Here is a 17,473-nt window from a genome sequence, read left to right on the forward strand (position 1 = left end):
AGGAGGATAATCGAGAGAGGTTATCCTAAAGACCAATCCACTACGCATTCTTGCATATCTTCACGTTCTTAAATTGGTTCATCTTGTGAGGTTAAGACATAATCGAGAGAGGAGTTTTTGCTGAACGTTTGAACTAATAATTGAGTCAATTCGAGAGACTCACTTAAAACATTAGAAGTGAATTACCTACAGTTAGATCCCAAAGAATTATCTTGGACATATCCTATCAATCCATATCTTCTCCCGTTGATAACTTCCTTTCTTACCTTTGTTGCGATTGTCATTAGTCAATAGCTTTAGCTTCTTAGTTAATTTTAGTTAGACGTCTTATAATCTCAATTGTTGATCATCTTGGATAGCAACCAAGTTAGAAACTATAAGAACACTGTTTAAATCCAATCCTTGTGTATATGATATTATATTATACTATATTTGATTAGCGAGCATAATTTAGGTGTGTGTTTCGAGCTCGTCAATTGGGGTTCTTACATTAGCAAGAAAAGAGTCATATTGGCGATGTGTCCTTTGTCCACATTTGCGACTCTGTCATTGCAATTGCGATGCTATGTTGTCATGGCCCAAAACCTAACATATCGTAATGGCGCCTATCGATGGTACTAGGCAAGCCGTCATTCCCAAATTACTCCAGTAATTTAATAGAAAAGGTAGTTTCAAACTTTTTCATATCAGAAATTTTTCATAAAAACCAAAGTTGAACTCAATATAGAATCAAAATGCGGAAACTAGCCCCAAACATCAGGGTGTCACATAGTCATGAGCATCTAGATAACCAAACTAATACAACCAGTGTCTAAGTATCAATACAAGACAGAAAGAAATATAGAAGGAGAGATAAGATCCTACGGATGCCGGCAGCTACCTCGTAGTCTCCGGTACTCGATCGCGCCCTAACTCAATGACCTCAGTGATCAAACACACCTGGATCTGCACATGAAGTGCATTGTGTAGCATGAGTACAACCAACTCAGCAAGTAATAGAAATAAATAAGGAACTGAGAAATAGTGACGAGCTATACAGTACATTTCATTTTCAATAATTCCATCAAACAATAGACATACTTTCAAATCCGGCAGTTTAAGTCAAATCAGTTTTATACATTGAAAGTGCAGGTACTCCGGATATAGAAACTTTCAGAAATTTCACAATAATGACAGATAGAAACTAAGTGCATCAACAATTGAAAAGCAACTACAACCTCTCAGGGCAACAGTCACTCAAACCCTCAACAACTCGGCACCCAACTCTCAGCCCTCAATGCACACACTCAATAGGTACCTGCGCTCACTGGGGGTGTTCAGACGCATGAGGGGCTCCTACAGTCCAAGCGCTATAATCTTCATAGACAACTCACGTGTTGCACGGACAACACACGTGCCATAGTATAAATATCTGGATCCACATGGATAACTCACGTGCCCTAGTATAAATATAAGGATCCGCACGGATAACTCACGTGTTGTACGGACAACTCACGTACCATAGAACAATACCTCACAACTAGGCCTTCGGCCTTACTCAGTCATGAACCTCTCTAGTCTCATAGCTCTCAATAAAGAAAGGAAAAACAACCCAAATCAAAGTGTTACAGTATATCATCAGGGAAAAATAACAGAGACTAGGTAAACATGTACAAGAATCACTATGACTGAATATAACTACCCTGAGAAGGAATATAGCCTAAGCATGATTTCTAACATGAAAGGCAGTCAAGTTCTAGTAGACAGGAATGCATTTAAACACAAATAGAGGATATTAGACTTCACAGTCTCCCGGGACGGACCAAGTCTCAATCCCTCACGACGTACACCCACATGCCCGTCACCTAGCATGGGTTCCACCTTCAAACATTCACATTATACCAAACTCTGGGTTTCATACCCTCAAGACCAGATTTAAAATTGTTACTTACCTCAACAGCATAGAACACCTACTCTGAAATGCCCTTTCCTCTCGAACCGACCTCCAAATTATCCGAATCTAGCCACAAGCAATAACATACGATCAATATAAGCTAAAGGAATGAATCCCATAAGGAAAATACCAATTTATAGGCCAAATCCCCAAAATTCACTCAAACCCGGCCCCTAGGCCCACATCTCGAAATCTGACAAAATTCATAAAACCCGAAATCTCATTCACTCACAAGTCTACCCATACTAAATTTATCAAAATCCGACATCATTTGGTCCCTCAAATTCCTCTTTCCAAAATCCCAAGCCCTAACCCCTTATTTCACTTCAAACATCTTACTAATTAGGTGGGAAATTAACGGGAAAACACCATAGCTAATGAAAATAGAGCTCAAGCAACTTACCTCAGTGAATATCCATGAATCCCCTTCAAATATCACTCCAGAAGCTCCAAGGTCCGACTTGAAAATGGTGGAAATGAACAAAAATTCGTGAAGTCTTCTATCTATAGGTTCTGCCCAGGTTTTCGCACCTGCAGCTCAAAAATGCGCACCTGCGGAGCCGCTTTTGCGTACAAATCTCCGTATCTACAGAAAATCACTTAAGTTCCCATCTCCACACCTGCGTACCATATCCGCTTCTGTGACCTCACAAGTGCGAAAAGACCTCACACCTACAGCCACTGCCAGTCCTCCTCACTTCTGTATCTGCGACTCCGCCTCGCATCTGCAGGATCGCAGATGAGACCAATCTTACGCACCTGCGGTTCCATCCCAGGTCCTCTATGTCGGCATCTGCGGCTCACCAAGTGCACCAGTAACCTCGCACTTGCGGCTCTCTCTCCGCAGGTGCGGAAATACAAGTAGCAGCAACTTCAGCTGCATTTTTCCAACTTCAAACAATCCGTTAACCACCCGGACTCACCCTGAGCCCCTCGGGACCTCAACCAAACATACCAACAAGTAATATATTAATTTACAAACTTAGAAAAATCATCAAATCACTCAAAGCAATATCAAAACACCAAATTACCCTCGGATTCAAGCCTAAGAACTTCTAACTTCCCAAATTCCGCAAACGACGCCGAAACCTACCAAACTACGTCCGAATGACCTCAAATTTTACACACACGTAAAAAAATGACACCACAAACCTACTCCAACTTCTGGAAATCCATTCCGACCCCGATATCAATTTTTTCACTGCCGACCGAAATCGCCAAATTTCAAACTTTTGCCAATTCAAGCCTAATTCCACTACGAACCTCCAAATCACATTCCGGATGCACTCCTAAGTCTAAAATCACCTAACGGAGCTAACAGAACCATCAAAATTCAAATCCGATATCAATTACACATAAGTCAACATACGGTTAACCTTTTTAACTTAAGATTCTACTTTAGAGACTAAGTGTCTCAATCCATTACGAAACCACTCCGGACCTGAACCAATTAACCCGGTATATCATAATATAGCTGAAAAGTACAAAAGGAAGCAAAAATGGGGGAAAATGGGGCTATAACTCTCAAAATGACCGCCCGGGTCGTTACATCCTCCCCATCTTAAACAAATGTTCATCCTCGAACGGGTCTAGAAACATTCCTGGAGTCTCAAATAGGTGTGGATATCTGCTCCGCATCTCCCACTCGGTCTCCCAGGTGGCCTCCTCCATAGGCTGACCTTTCCACTGCACCTTCACTGAAGCTATGTCCTTTAACCTCATCTTCCTAACCTGCCGATCCAAAATGGCCATCGGCTCCACATCATAAGTCATATCACGCTCCAACTGAACCGTGCTAAAGTCCAAAACATGGGACGGATCGCCAACATACTTCCAGAGCATGGAAACATGAAACACTGGATGCACGCTCGACAAGCTGGGGGTGGCAAGGTAAGCTTATAAGCCACCTCCCCTATCCTCTGAAGCACCTCAAAAGGCCCAATGAATCGGGGGCTCAACTTGCCCCTCTTCCCAAACCTAATAACACCCTTCATGGGTGATACCTTCAACAAAACCTTCTCCCCAACCATAAAAGACACATCACGGACGTTCCTGTCCGCGTAGCTCTTTTGCCTAGACCGTGCCGTGCGAAGCCGCTCCTGAATCAATTTCACCTTATCTAATGCATCTTGGACCAAGTCTGTACCCAAGAGCCTAGCCTCACCCTACTCAAACCATCCTACCAGAGATCTACACCTCCTCCCATATAAAGCCTCGTACGGAGCAATCTGAATACTCGACTGGTAACTGTTGTTATATGCAAACTCTGCAAGTGGAAAGAACTGGTCCCATGAACCCCCAAAGTCCATGACACAAGCGCGCAACATATCCTTCAATATCTAAATAGTGCGCTCGGACTGCCTGTTCATCTAAGGGTGAAAAGTTGTGCTCAACTCAACCTGAGTACCCAACTTTCGCTGCACTGCCCTCCAAAATTGTGATGTGAACTGAGTACCTCTATCTGAAATGATGGAAACTAGAATACCATGCAGGCAAACAATCTCTCAGATATAAATCTCAGTCAACCGCTCTGAAGTGTAAGTAGTTCCAACTAGAATGAAGTACGTGGACTTGGTCAGCCGATCCATAATTACCCAAATGGCATCAAACTTCCTCGAAGTCCGTGGAAGCCCAACTATGAAGTCAATGGTCATCCGCTCCCACTTCCACTTTGGGATCTCTAACCTCTGAAGCAAGCCACCCGGTCTCAGATACTCATCCTTAACTTGCTGACAGTTGAGACACCGAGCCACAAACCTAACTATATCCTTCTTCATTCGCCTCCACCAATAGTGCTGCCTCAAATCTTGGTACATCTTTGCTACACCCGGATGGATGGAATACCGCGAGCTGTGGGCCTCCTCAAGAATCAACTCCCTGAGCCAATCTATATTGGGCACACATATTTGGCCCTGCATCCTCAACACGCCGTCATCACCAATGGTCACATCCCTAGCATCACCTTGCTGAACCCTGTCATGAAGAACGATCAGGTGGGGGTCATCATACTGACGCTCCCTGATACGATCATAAAGAGAAGGCCTGGAGACCACACAAGTCAATACCCGACTCGGCTCAGAAATATCCAATATGACAAGTTGGCCCACTAAAGCCTGAACATACAATGCCAAGGGTCTCTTTGCTGCTGGGAGATATGCAAAACTCCCCAAACTCTCTGCCCGATGACTCAAAGCATCGGCCACCATATTGGCCTTCCCCGAATGGTACAAAATAGTGATATCGTAGTACTTAAGAAACTCTAACCATCTTCGCTGACGTAAGTTATGATCCTTCTGCTTCAACAGATACTGCAAACTCCGGTAATCAGTATAGATCTCATAATGAATCCCATACAAATAATGACACCAAATCTTCAAGGCGTGAACAATGGCTGCTAACTCAAGATCATGGACAAGATAGTTATTCTCATGGGTCTTCAAATGGGGCGAGGCATAGGAAATCACCCTACCCTCCTGCATTAGAACACATTCAATACCTACCCTCGAGGCATCACAATACACGGTGTAAGAACCTGAAGCTGATGGCATAACTAACACTGGAGTTGTGGTCAAAGCAGTCTTGAGTTTCTGAAATCTCTCCTTACATTCATCTGATCACCTGAATGGAGCAATATTTTGGGTCAATTTGGTCCAGGGCGATGCAATAAATGAAAATCCCTCCACAAAGCGATAGTAATAACCCGCCAAACCAAGAAGTTCCTAATCTCCGTGACTGAGGACAGTCTAAGCCAACTCTGCACCGCATCTATCTTCTTCGGATCCACCTGAATACCCTCACTGGACACCACGTGCCCCAAGAATGCTACTAAACCGAGCCAAAACTCACACTTGAAAAACTTTGCATAAAGCTTCTCCTTCCTCAATCTCTGCAATACAACTCTCAAATGCTGAGCATACTCCTCCTGGCTATGAGAGTACACCAGGATGTCATCAATGAATACTATAACAAGTGAGTCCAAATAGGGCTGGAATACACTATTCGTCAAATGCATGAATGCTGTTGGGGCATTGGTCAACCCAAAAGACATCATCAACAACTCAAAATGGCCATAAAGGGTCCTGAAAGTTGTCTTAAGAATATCCGAACCACGAATCTTCAATTGGTGATAACCGGACCTCAAATAAATCTTGGAGAACACCTTCCCTCCCTGAAGTTGGTCAAATAAATCATCAATACGAGGCAAAGGATATTTGTTATTGACTATGACCTAGTTCAACTGCCTGTAATCAATGCACATCCTCATGGAACCATCCTTCTTCTTTACAAATAGAACCGGTGCACCCCAAGGTGATATACTAGGCCGAATAAATCCCTTATCAAGGAGTTACTGAAGTTGTTCCTTCAACTCCTTCAACTCCGCCGGTGCCATATGATATGATGGAATAGAAATGGGATGAGTGCCCGACACCAGATCAATACCGAAATCAATATCCATGTCAGGCGGCATGCCCGGTAGGTTTATAGGAAACACATTGGGAAAATCCCGTACCACCGAAACAGAATCAATGGTAGGAGTCTCTGTACTAACATCCCTCACAAAAGCCAAATAAAATAGGCAACCTTTCTTAACCATACGTTGAGCCTTCAAATATGAAATCACCCTACTAGGTACATAATCTATAGAACCACTCTACTCAACCCTGAGAAATCTCAGCATCGCCAATGTCACGGTCTTAGCGTGACAATCTAGAACGGCATGACATGGAGATAACCAATCTATACCCAATATCACATCAAATTCAACCATACTGAGCAGCAAAATGTCCACTCGGGTCTCTATTCCCCCAATAGTCACCACACATGACCGATATATGCAATCCACAACAATAGTATCGCCTACGGGAGTAGATACATGAATAGATGAAACTAAAGACTCACGGGGCATCTCCAAAAAATGGGCTAAATACAAGGAAACATATGAATACGTGGAACCGGGGTCAAATAATACATAGGCATCTCTGTGACAAACTGAGACAATACATGTAATCACATCATCTAAAGCAATAGCATCTGGTCTAGTAGGGAGGACATAGAAACGGGCCTGACCACCCCCTGATCTGCCTCCCCCTCTCGGGCGACCCCTAGCTGACTGGGCTCTACCCCTAGCTGGCTGAGCTCCACCCCTGGCTAGCTGGGCGAGTGGTGGAGGAACTGGTGCTAGTGCCATCGGCTGAGTACTCCGCTGTGGAGTCCCACCCAATAGCCTAGGGCAATCTCTTATAATGTGAACAAAATATCCGCACTCGAAACAACCCCTCCTCTGATGAAACTCCTACTCGTGATGCCCAAAAGAACTACCCGGGGATATCTGAGCCGAAAAGGCATGATGAGAACCCTGCACTGGTTGTGCACTGAATGATGACTAGCCTTGCTGATGACTGTGAGAACCATGGCCAGATGATGCACCACGGTGAAATGGTCGAGCTGTCTGAGCCTGTCTGAAATGATGACCTCTACCGTGTTGGAACTGACCCCTAGAAGGAGCACCGCTGAATCCACCCTGACCAAGAGGCCTCTTGGCCTCCCTCTCAACCCTCTCCTGACCGCAAACCATCTTAATCTGCCGAGCAATGTCGACAACCTCATCAAAGGTCGCACCAGACACCCTCTCTCTGGTCATAAGCAACCGTAGCTGAAAAGTGAGACCATCTATAAACCTCATGATCCTCTCCCTATATGTGGGAACCAACCATATAGCATGACAGTCCAACTCCGAGAATCGCATCTCATACTGCATCACAGACATATCACCTTGGCAAAACTGCTCAAACTGTCTGCACAACTTCTCTCTACGGGACTGAGGCACGAACTTCTCCAAAAAGACCACGGAGAACCTCTGCCAAGTAAGGGGTGATGCGCCAATAGGCTTATGCCTCTTATAAGTCTCCCACCATCTGAGTGCAGCCCCAAAAAACTAAAAAGTAGTAAATGAGACCCCACAAGTCTCCAGAATACCAGTTGTATGGAGTATCCTCTGACACCTGTCCAAGAAGTCCTGGGCATCCTCTCTCTCTGTGCCACTGAAAGGTGGAGGCTGGAGTCTCCCAAACCTCTCCAACCTATGCTGATCATCCTCAGGCATAGCAAGAACCACATAATCCTAAGCAGTTGCAATCGGCTGGGCTGGTGGTGCCTCCGATGTCTGGAGTCCATGAACAACCTGCTCGGGTATGCGAGCAGCGGGAGTCTGAGTTCCTCCCCCGTCCTGAGAAGTGGTTGCAGCCGTCGAGATAGAGACCGTCTGAGCAAGGCTGGTACACGCTGTCAGAATCTAAGCTAGGGCCTCCTGGAAGCCTGGAATCACAATAGGCACATGTGGTGCCTGAGCTGGTGCATCAACAAGTGAAATTTGGTCTTGATCTTGGACAACTGGTGGATCTGCAGGTACTGCCCCAGTTGTTGTGCGGGCTGCACCTATCCCCCTACCGCAGCCTCTACCGCGGCCTCGGCCTCTCGCGACCCTGGCTGGTGGTATTGGTGGCTGTCCATCATGCCTAGTAGTATGAGTCCTCACAATCTGTGAGAGAATGAAACAACATATGTTTAGTTACCAGAATCAATATATTCGCACGACAAGAATTCAAGAATGTGGAATTTTCCTAAAGGTTTTGCAGCCTCTCGAAGATAAGTACATACGTCTCCGTACCGATTCGCAAGACTCTACTAAACCTGCTCATGACTCGTGAGACCTATGTAACCTAGAGCTCTGATACCAACTTATCACGACCCAAAACCTAACATGTCATGATGGCGCCTATAGATGGTACTAGGTAAGCCGACGTTCCCAAAATACTCCAGTAATTCAATAGAAAATTTAGTTTCAAACTTTTTCATATCAGAAATTTTTCATAAAAACCAAAGTTGAACTCAATATAGAATCAAAATGCGGAAACTAGCCCCAAACATCGGGGTGTCACTAAGTCATGAGCATCTAGATAACCAAACTAATACAACCAGTGTCTAAGTATCAATACAAGACAAAAAGAAATATATAAGGACAGACAAGGTCCCGCGGATGCCGACAGCTATCTCGTAGTCTCAGGTACTCGATCGCGCCCGAACTCAACGACCTCTATGATCAAACACACCTAGATCTGCACATGAAGTGTAGGGTGTAGCATGAGTACAACCAACTTAGCAAGTAACAGAACTAAATAAGGAACTGAGAAGCAGTGACGAGCTATACAGTACAGTTCATTCTCAATAATTCCAGCAAAGAATAGACATACTTTAAAATCAGGCAGTTTAAGTCAAATCAGTTTTATACAGTTAAAGTGCAGGTACTCCGGATATAGAAACTTTCAAAAATTTCACAACAATGATAGATAGAAACTAAGTGCATCAACAATTGAAAAGCAAGTACAGCCTCTCAGGGCAACAATCACTCAAAACCTCAACAACTCGGCACTCAACTCTCATCCCTCAATGCACACGCTCAATAGGTACATGCGCTCACTGGGGGTGTTCAGACTCATGAGGGGCTCCTACAGCCCAAGCGCTATAATCTATATGGACAACTCACGTGTTGCATGGATAACTCACGTGCTGCACGGACAACTCACGTGCCATAGTATAAATATCTGTATCTGCACGGACAACTCATGTGCTGCACAGACAACTCGCATGCCCTAGTATAAATGTAAGGATCTACACGGACAACTCACGTGTTTCACGGATAACTCACGTGCTATAGAACAATACCTCACAACTAGGCCTTTGGACTTACTCAGTCATAAACCTCTCTAGTTCATAGCTCTTAATGAAGAAAGGGAAAACAACCCAAATTAAAGTGTTACAGTATATGATCAGGGAAAAATAACAGAGACTGAGGTAAACATGTACAAGAATCACTATGACTGAATATAACTACCATGAGCAGGAATATAGCCTAAGCATGATCTCTAACATTAAAGGCACTCAAGTTCTAGTAGACAGGAATGAATATAAACACAAATAAAGGCTATTAGACTTCACAGTCCCGGGACGGACCAAGTCTCAATCCCTCACAGCATACACCTACACGCCCGTTACCTAGCATGGGTGCCACCTTCAAACAGTCACATTATAGCAAACTCCTGGTTTCATACCCTCAAGACCAGATTTAAAACTATTACTTTCCTCAACAACGTAGAACTCCTACTCTAAAATGCCCTTTCCTCTCGAACCGGCCTCCAAATGACCTGAATCTAGCCACAAGTAATAAAATACGATCAATATGAGCTAAAGGAATGAATCCCACAAGGAAAATACCAATTTATAGGCCAAATCCTGAAATTCTCTCAAACCCGGCCCCTAGGCCCACGTCTCGAAATCCGACAAAAGTCATAAAACCTAAAAGCCCATTCACTCACGAGTTTACCCATACTATAATTAATCTAAATCCGACATCATTTGGTCCTTCAAATCCTCAAATTCCTCTCTCCAAAATCCCAAGCCCTAACCCCTTATTTCACATCAAAAGTCCTACTAATTAGGTGGGAAATTAACTGGAAAACACCATAGCTAATGTTAATAGAGCTGAAGCAACTTACCTCAGTGAATATCCTTGAATCCCCTTAAAATATCACTCCAAAAGTTCCAAGGTCCGACTTGAAAATGGTGGAAATGAACAAAAATTCGCGAAGTCTTCTATCTATAGGTTCTGCCCAGGTTTTCGCATATGCGGCTCAAAAATGCGCACCTACGGAGCCGCTTTTGCGCACAAATCTCCGCATCTGCGGAAAATCACATAAGTTCCCATCTCCGCACCTGTGTTCCATATCCGCTTCTGCGACCTCGCAGGTGCAGAAAAGACCCTGTACCTGCAGCCACTGCCAGTCCTCCTCACTTCTGCATCTGTGACACAGCTTCGCATCTGCGGGCTCGCAGATGCGACTAATCTTACGCACCTGCGATTCCATCCCAGGTCCTCTATGTCCACATCTGCGGCTCACCAAGCGCACCAGCGACCTAGCACCTGCGGCTCCCCCTCCGCAGGTGCGGAAATACTAGTAGCAGCAGCTTCAGCTGCATTTTTCCAACTTCAAATAATCCGTTAACCACCCGGACTCACCCCAAGCCCCTCGGGACCTCAACCAAATATACCAACAAGTCATATATCAACATACAAACTTAGACAAATCACATAATCACTCCAAATAACATCAAAACATGAAATTAACCTCGGATTCAAGCCTAAGAACTTCTAACTTCCCAAATTCCGCAAACGACGCCAAAACCTACCAAACCACGTCCGAATGAACTCAAATTTTACACACACATCACAAATAACACCACAAACCTACTCCAACTTCCAGAAATCCATTCCGACCCCAATATCAAATTTTCCACTGCAGACCGAAATCGCCACATTTCCAACTTTTGCCAATTCAAGCCTATTTCCACTATGGACCTCCAAATCACATTTCTTGACGCACTCCTAAGTCCAAAATCACCAAACGGAGCTAACAGAACCATCAAAATTTAAATCCGAGATTGTTTACATATAAGTCAACATCAGGTTGATTTTTCCAACTTAAGCTTCTACTTTAGAGACTAAGTGTCTCAATCCACTCCGAAACTACTCCGGACCCGAACCAACTAACCCGGTATATCATAATATAGCTAAAAAGTACAAAAGGAAGAAGAAATGGGAAAAAATGGGGCTATAACTCTCGAAACGACCGCCCGAGTCGTTACATATGTAGAGTTGGACATTCTTCGCATTTGCGAAGAATTTGGTCGCTTTTACGAAGGAAGGCAGTTTGCATTTGCGATTAATTTGTCGCAATTGCGACATGTGCTTCGCATTTGCGATGTTCGCAATTGCGAACAAGATATCTCAATTGCGACATCCACATCTGGATAAAAGAGGGGGAAACGGGACTTAGCTCATTTCTCACATTTTCTCAACCCTAAATATCATAGAGGCGATTTTCACAAGAGATTTTCTTTATAAGTTCATTGATAAGTGACTTTAATTTATTTATTTTCAAGTACCCATTGCATTTCATAAGATTTCAACATCAAAATTAGGATTTTCATGGTAAAAATTAGGGATTTTGGTAGAATTAGAAATTTTTGTAAATATGGGATTTAGACCTCGAATTGAGGTCGGGTTTTGAAACAAATTACATAGCCAGGATCGGGGGTGAATGGATAATCGGGTATTGGTCCGTATCTCGGTTTTGACCAAGCAGACCTAAGGGTTGACTTTTGTAGACATTTTCAAAAATAATCTAAGTTGAACCTCTTGCATTTGTGGGTAATTTCTACAGCTTAATTTGAATTGTTTAGCCAATAAATTACTAGATTTGGATGGTTTGGAGGCTTGTTCAAAAGGCAAGGTCATGGTTGAGTGATTGCTTGAGTTGCAGAGCAAGGTAAGTATTGGGTCTAACCTTGTTTTGAGGGAATTAGGAACCCTTGAACTATATGTTATGTGAATTACATGTGTAACGGTGTATATGCGAGGTGACGATTGTATATATGTACGCCGTCAAAATAATTGTTTCCATGATTTCTCGTATTTCATGAATTATCCTATTCCATGTCTTAACTATTACATGCCTTAATTGCTTTCTATGTCGTACCTTGTTACTTGTCATTAATTGCTCTTGTATTGAAATGTTCGTTCCTCTCCATGATTAATTGCTACTTGCCTTAATTGTCTTGTACACTTTAACTGTCATATATTTGGCTTGTCTTGTTGCTTTGTATTAATTTTTATATTGCTCGATTTGGTACATGGTTCCTTTATTGATTTCCTTTCATATTCTTTAATCGTAGAGATTCTTGTGAATTGAGTTGCTGGATTGATTACATTTATTAAATTTATTTATGGATCGGACTGCACGCTGCAACGATTGTGATATGGTGGAATAAGGGAGGATTTGATATTTATATGGTAGGATCGGGTTGCGCGCCGCAACGAATTTTATATGTGATTTGATATGGTTAAATACGCTAGGATTATGATATTTATTATGATGATATGGTGGGATCGGGTTGCACGCCGCAACAGATTTTATATGTGATTTGATATGGTAAAATTAGGAAGGATTATGATATTGATTATGATGATATGGTGAGATCAAGTTGCGCGCTGCAACGAATTTTATATGTGATTCTTGATATATATATATATATATATATGGTGAAATAAGGGAGGATTGTGTGTTGTACGGTGGTATCGAGTTACGCGCCGCAACAGATTGTGTGTTATGTATTCATTGTTGTTATTGTGTTAATTTCCAGTGTTGTTACATGAAATTGTGACATCGGTTATTCCAGTTTCTCTAATTACAAGCATTGAGTTCTTTTTCATAAGTTGGCTGCTTTACCTTTCCTGTTTTCCTTTCCTCTTATTATATTGTGTATTGGTTATTATAAGTAACCCGCCTTAGCCTCGTCACTACTTCATCGAGGTTATGATCGACACTTACAGAGTACATGGGGTTGTTTGTACTCATACTACACTCTACACTTCTTTTGCAGATTTTGGAGTCGGGCCTAGCGGAGGTCAGTAGATTTCTCGGATCCGGTGCGTGACGGAGACTTGAGGTATAGCTGCACGACGTTCACAACCCTGAAATCCTCTTCTACTTTACTCTAGCTGTTTATTTTATTTCAGACAGTTATGCTTTCATTCAGACTATTAATTGTAGTACTCTAGTCGCTCGTGAACTTGTGACACCAGTTCTGGGATTGTATTTGGATATCGCCGTTTAATTTAGTTTATGCACTCTATTTTAGTTTATTTCAGCTTATTTGTTCTCATTTAATTGGAATTGTTTAAAATGGCTAATAATTATATCTAACATTGGCTTGCCTAGCAAGTGAAATATTAGGCGCCATCATGGTCCCGAGGGTGAGAATTCCGGGTCGTGACATTACATGTGTTTAATAACAGAAAGCGCAATATTGAATTGTATTCAATTTTACTATATTTAATTCAGTTGTATTCAAACAACAAAAAATCAGGAAATAGGGTGTATACGGTTCTATTCAATTCGATTGTATACATAGTATTCAATTCACATATATTTATTATTTACTATTATACATTATTTTCAATTCACCGTATTCAATTCGACTGTATTCAAATAATAAAAAATCACAAACAATAGTGATATTCAGTTGTATTAAAAAAATACAGACCTTTAGAATACATAAATATAGGCGAAAAAATAATATATTTATACAAAAATATAATATATTAGATTATATTTGTACTTAATACAATGTATTTGTATCTTTGTATATGACTCAATAGTAAAGAAGAGAAGAAAGTTCATCGGAGATGGCGTTTTTCGGCCAAGAAAAATATTATATACATTATATTAAAATTAAAAATGGAGAAGAACAAAAAGTCGGCCCTCAAGTCTTCTCCGGAGTGGATATCTTATATGCTGACTATAAACCTTCAGATGTGGATATCTTACATGCTGAGGGTGTTACTTCTTCCAATGGACTTTCATGTTTCAGAAGATTATGATAATCTTGACAGTAGTGATCATCCTAATTCTGTGCACAGGTTTGAAAAGTAAAAATTAACATTTGGTTTACTCACCCTTGCATTGTTATGCCTTTGATGGGGAAGCACTTTTACCTCATTAACTTACTACTCTCTCACTAATGTGGATTCGCATGGCTGGTGCATCAATCTCGGGTCCATGATAAGTAATTGATATGAGAAGAGAGATTTGAGGGAGAAGAGAGAGGATTGGGAATCTTGCTGATAAAGAGAGGGGGAAGAGAAAGATAAAGAACATAATTGGGATAATTCCTCCTTAATAGTAGGGTACAAAATAAATATCTATCTTGTTATACAATAGAAAAGGTAGCTATAAGTAATAATATTTTGAAATTATTTTGATTTATAATAAATACGGTGTAATAGTTTGCTATAGGAGGTAAAATTTTCGAAAATATATTAATCAGCACACTTAACATTTGATATTAATCAAATTTACTCTAAAACCTATTTATCTATTTAAATCCCCCCCCCCCACGCCACCGTGAGTGTTTCAACATCTCGTCTCTTCACTTTCCAAACAACAATGATAGATTTAGAGTCAGCATCTCCGACGTCGTTGTCAGTCCAAGTGATGGATCATATAGACTTAACACCATCGGAGGAGGATATATTCGAGCTTCTTCATCAAGTTGTCGAACATTTTAATCTGGAAACAGAGCTTTGTGTTGCTGGTGGCTGGGTTCGTGATAAGTTGCTAGGTCAAAACTGCAACGATATTGATATTGATATTGCTCTAGACAAGTTGGACTAGAATTTTGTGAGAAATTAAATGCGTACTTATCAAAATTAGGTGAAAAACTCAAAATATTGGTGAAATCCAGAGCAGTCCTGAATAATCAAAGCACTTGGAAACAATAATGATGCGCATAGAAGGCGTAAGTATTGATTTCATTAACATAAGATCAGAACACTACGGTGACAACAGTCGTATTCCAACAATTAACAAATTTGGCACTCCAAAAGGGAATGCATATCGAAGGAATTTAACCATTAATAGCTTGTTTTACCATATTAGAACTAAATTAGTCGAAGATTTTACAGGAAAAGGCATTGCTGATCTCAAGTCTGGTAAAATTATTACACATTACCTCCGAAGAAAACATTTATGGATGATCCTCTTAGAGTTCTTTGAGCTATTCATTTTGTTGCAAGGTTTAAGTTACATTGGATGAAGAACTGAAGAAGGCAGCAACGGACGAGGATGTGAAGGTTGCATTCACTAATAATATTAGTAGAGAACGTATAGCACATGAAATTAATCTTATGATATCTGAAATTGATCATATGAATCAACCGGTTAAACCAATGGCTTTGACGAAATTTGAGAATTATACTAGAAAAGAAGTTCTAGAGAGTGTTTTTTGAAAAAATGAAATCTGTATTGATAATCGCCTAGCTGATCGTTTATATATAACTCAGAATAAGAAGGAAAATATTATCCACTGTGCTAATCTATGTGGGCCCTACTCAATATATAAAAGCATAGCTAGTATAATTAAATATATCCCCAAACATTTATACTGTTGTGATGGTAGGCTATAATTACGTATTTTAGTCGCTTATTGCACTCTAATTCACTGAACTTTATTCATGTTTGGGGTTTAATTAATAGTGTTTTACACTTATTATGCGTTTTATGCCTTGTAGGAGTGATTCAGAGCTATGTAAATGTTGTGGAGCTAATTTGAGCTATTTGTAGTTTTGAAGTATGAGGAAAATCCCAAGGGATTAAGCCGGGATCATGTTCGGGGGTCGAGGACGAAGTCTGGACATCAAAACGCAAGCAAAATCCGTACTCTGAGAAATCCCCACTGTCGATGCGCGTGTGGCACCGCGCTTGTGCAATCCTCTGATGTCTGTCAGAAATTAGCTCTCTAGATTTCCACATTAATGCCCTGCATGGCGCGTCGCCCCATGCGGTGCGCTCGTATAATATTTACAGAGTTATTTTTCTATTTCGGCTAGGAGAAGGTGGTTTCGTCTAGGCCCGGCCCTAATTAGTATAAATACATGGAAAAATATTATTTTCAGGACTTTTGACACATATTCAACCTAAGGAGGCTAAGGAGGAATTGGAAGAACACGAGCATAAGGATTTCATAATTCCTTCCTCACTCAAGACACGAGTTTGGATTGAATTTATGTTTTCCTCTACTTTAACTTTATTTGTGAAGCATTGCTCCATATCTATGGAATAGTTCTCTTTAGGGTTTGATGGATTTGGTGTGTTGATGATTATTTGTGGATTATAACTCTAGTTTTATGTATTGAAGCGTTTTTGGATAATTTAATTGTTGCATCTATATTCACTTCTTCATGTAATCTAGAGAGGCATAACTTGTGATATCTTTACATTATATTGTTGGTTGAGTTCATTAATTCTTCTTAGTAATCAAAAGAGGCTAGTTGAATAATTGATTAAACTTAGTTAGGAGGATAATCGAGAGAGGTTCTCCTAAAGACCAATCCACTACGCATTCTTGTATATCTTCATGTGCTTAAATTGGTTCATCTTGTGAGGTTAAGACTTAATCGAGAGAGGAGTTTTTGTTGAACATTTGAACTAATAAGTGTGTGAATTTGAGAAACTCACTTAAACATTAGAAGTGAATTACCTAGAGTTAGATCCCAAGAAATTATCTTGCACTTATCCTATCAACCCTTATTTTCTCCCATTGATACCTTCCTTGCTTACCTTTGTTGCGATTGTCATTAGTTAATAGCTTAAGATTCTTAGTTAATTATAGTTAGAAATCATAGAAATCTCAATTGTTGGTCATCTTGGATAGCAATCAAGCTAGAAACTACGAGAATACTGTTTAAATCCAATCCACAAGGATAGAATATTATACTATACTATATTTGATTAGCGAGCATAATTTAGGTGTGTGTTTCGAGCTCATCAAATTTTGGCGTCGTTGCTGGGAATTGGTGACAATAGTGATTGAAATAGTTTGTAGTGCTAATTCAAGAATTTTTCTTTTTATTTTTATTTTTCTCTT

The sequence above is a fragment of the Nicotiana tabacum genome, chromosome 12, assembly GCF_000715075.1.
Source record: "Nicotiana tabacum cultivar K326 chromosome 12, ASM71507v2, whole genome shotgun sequence".
In the NCBI taxonomy this organism is placed as follows: Eukaryota; Viridiplantae; Streptophyta; class Magnoliopsida; order Solanales; family Solanaceae; genus Nicotiana; species Nicotiana tabacum.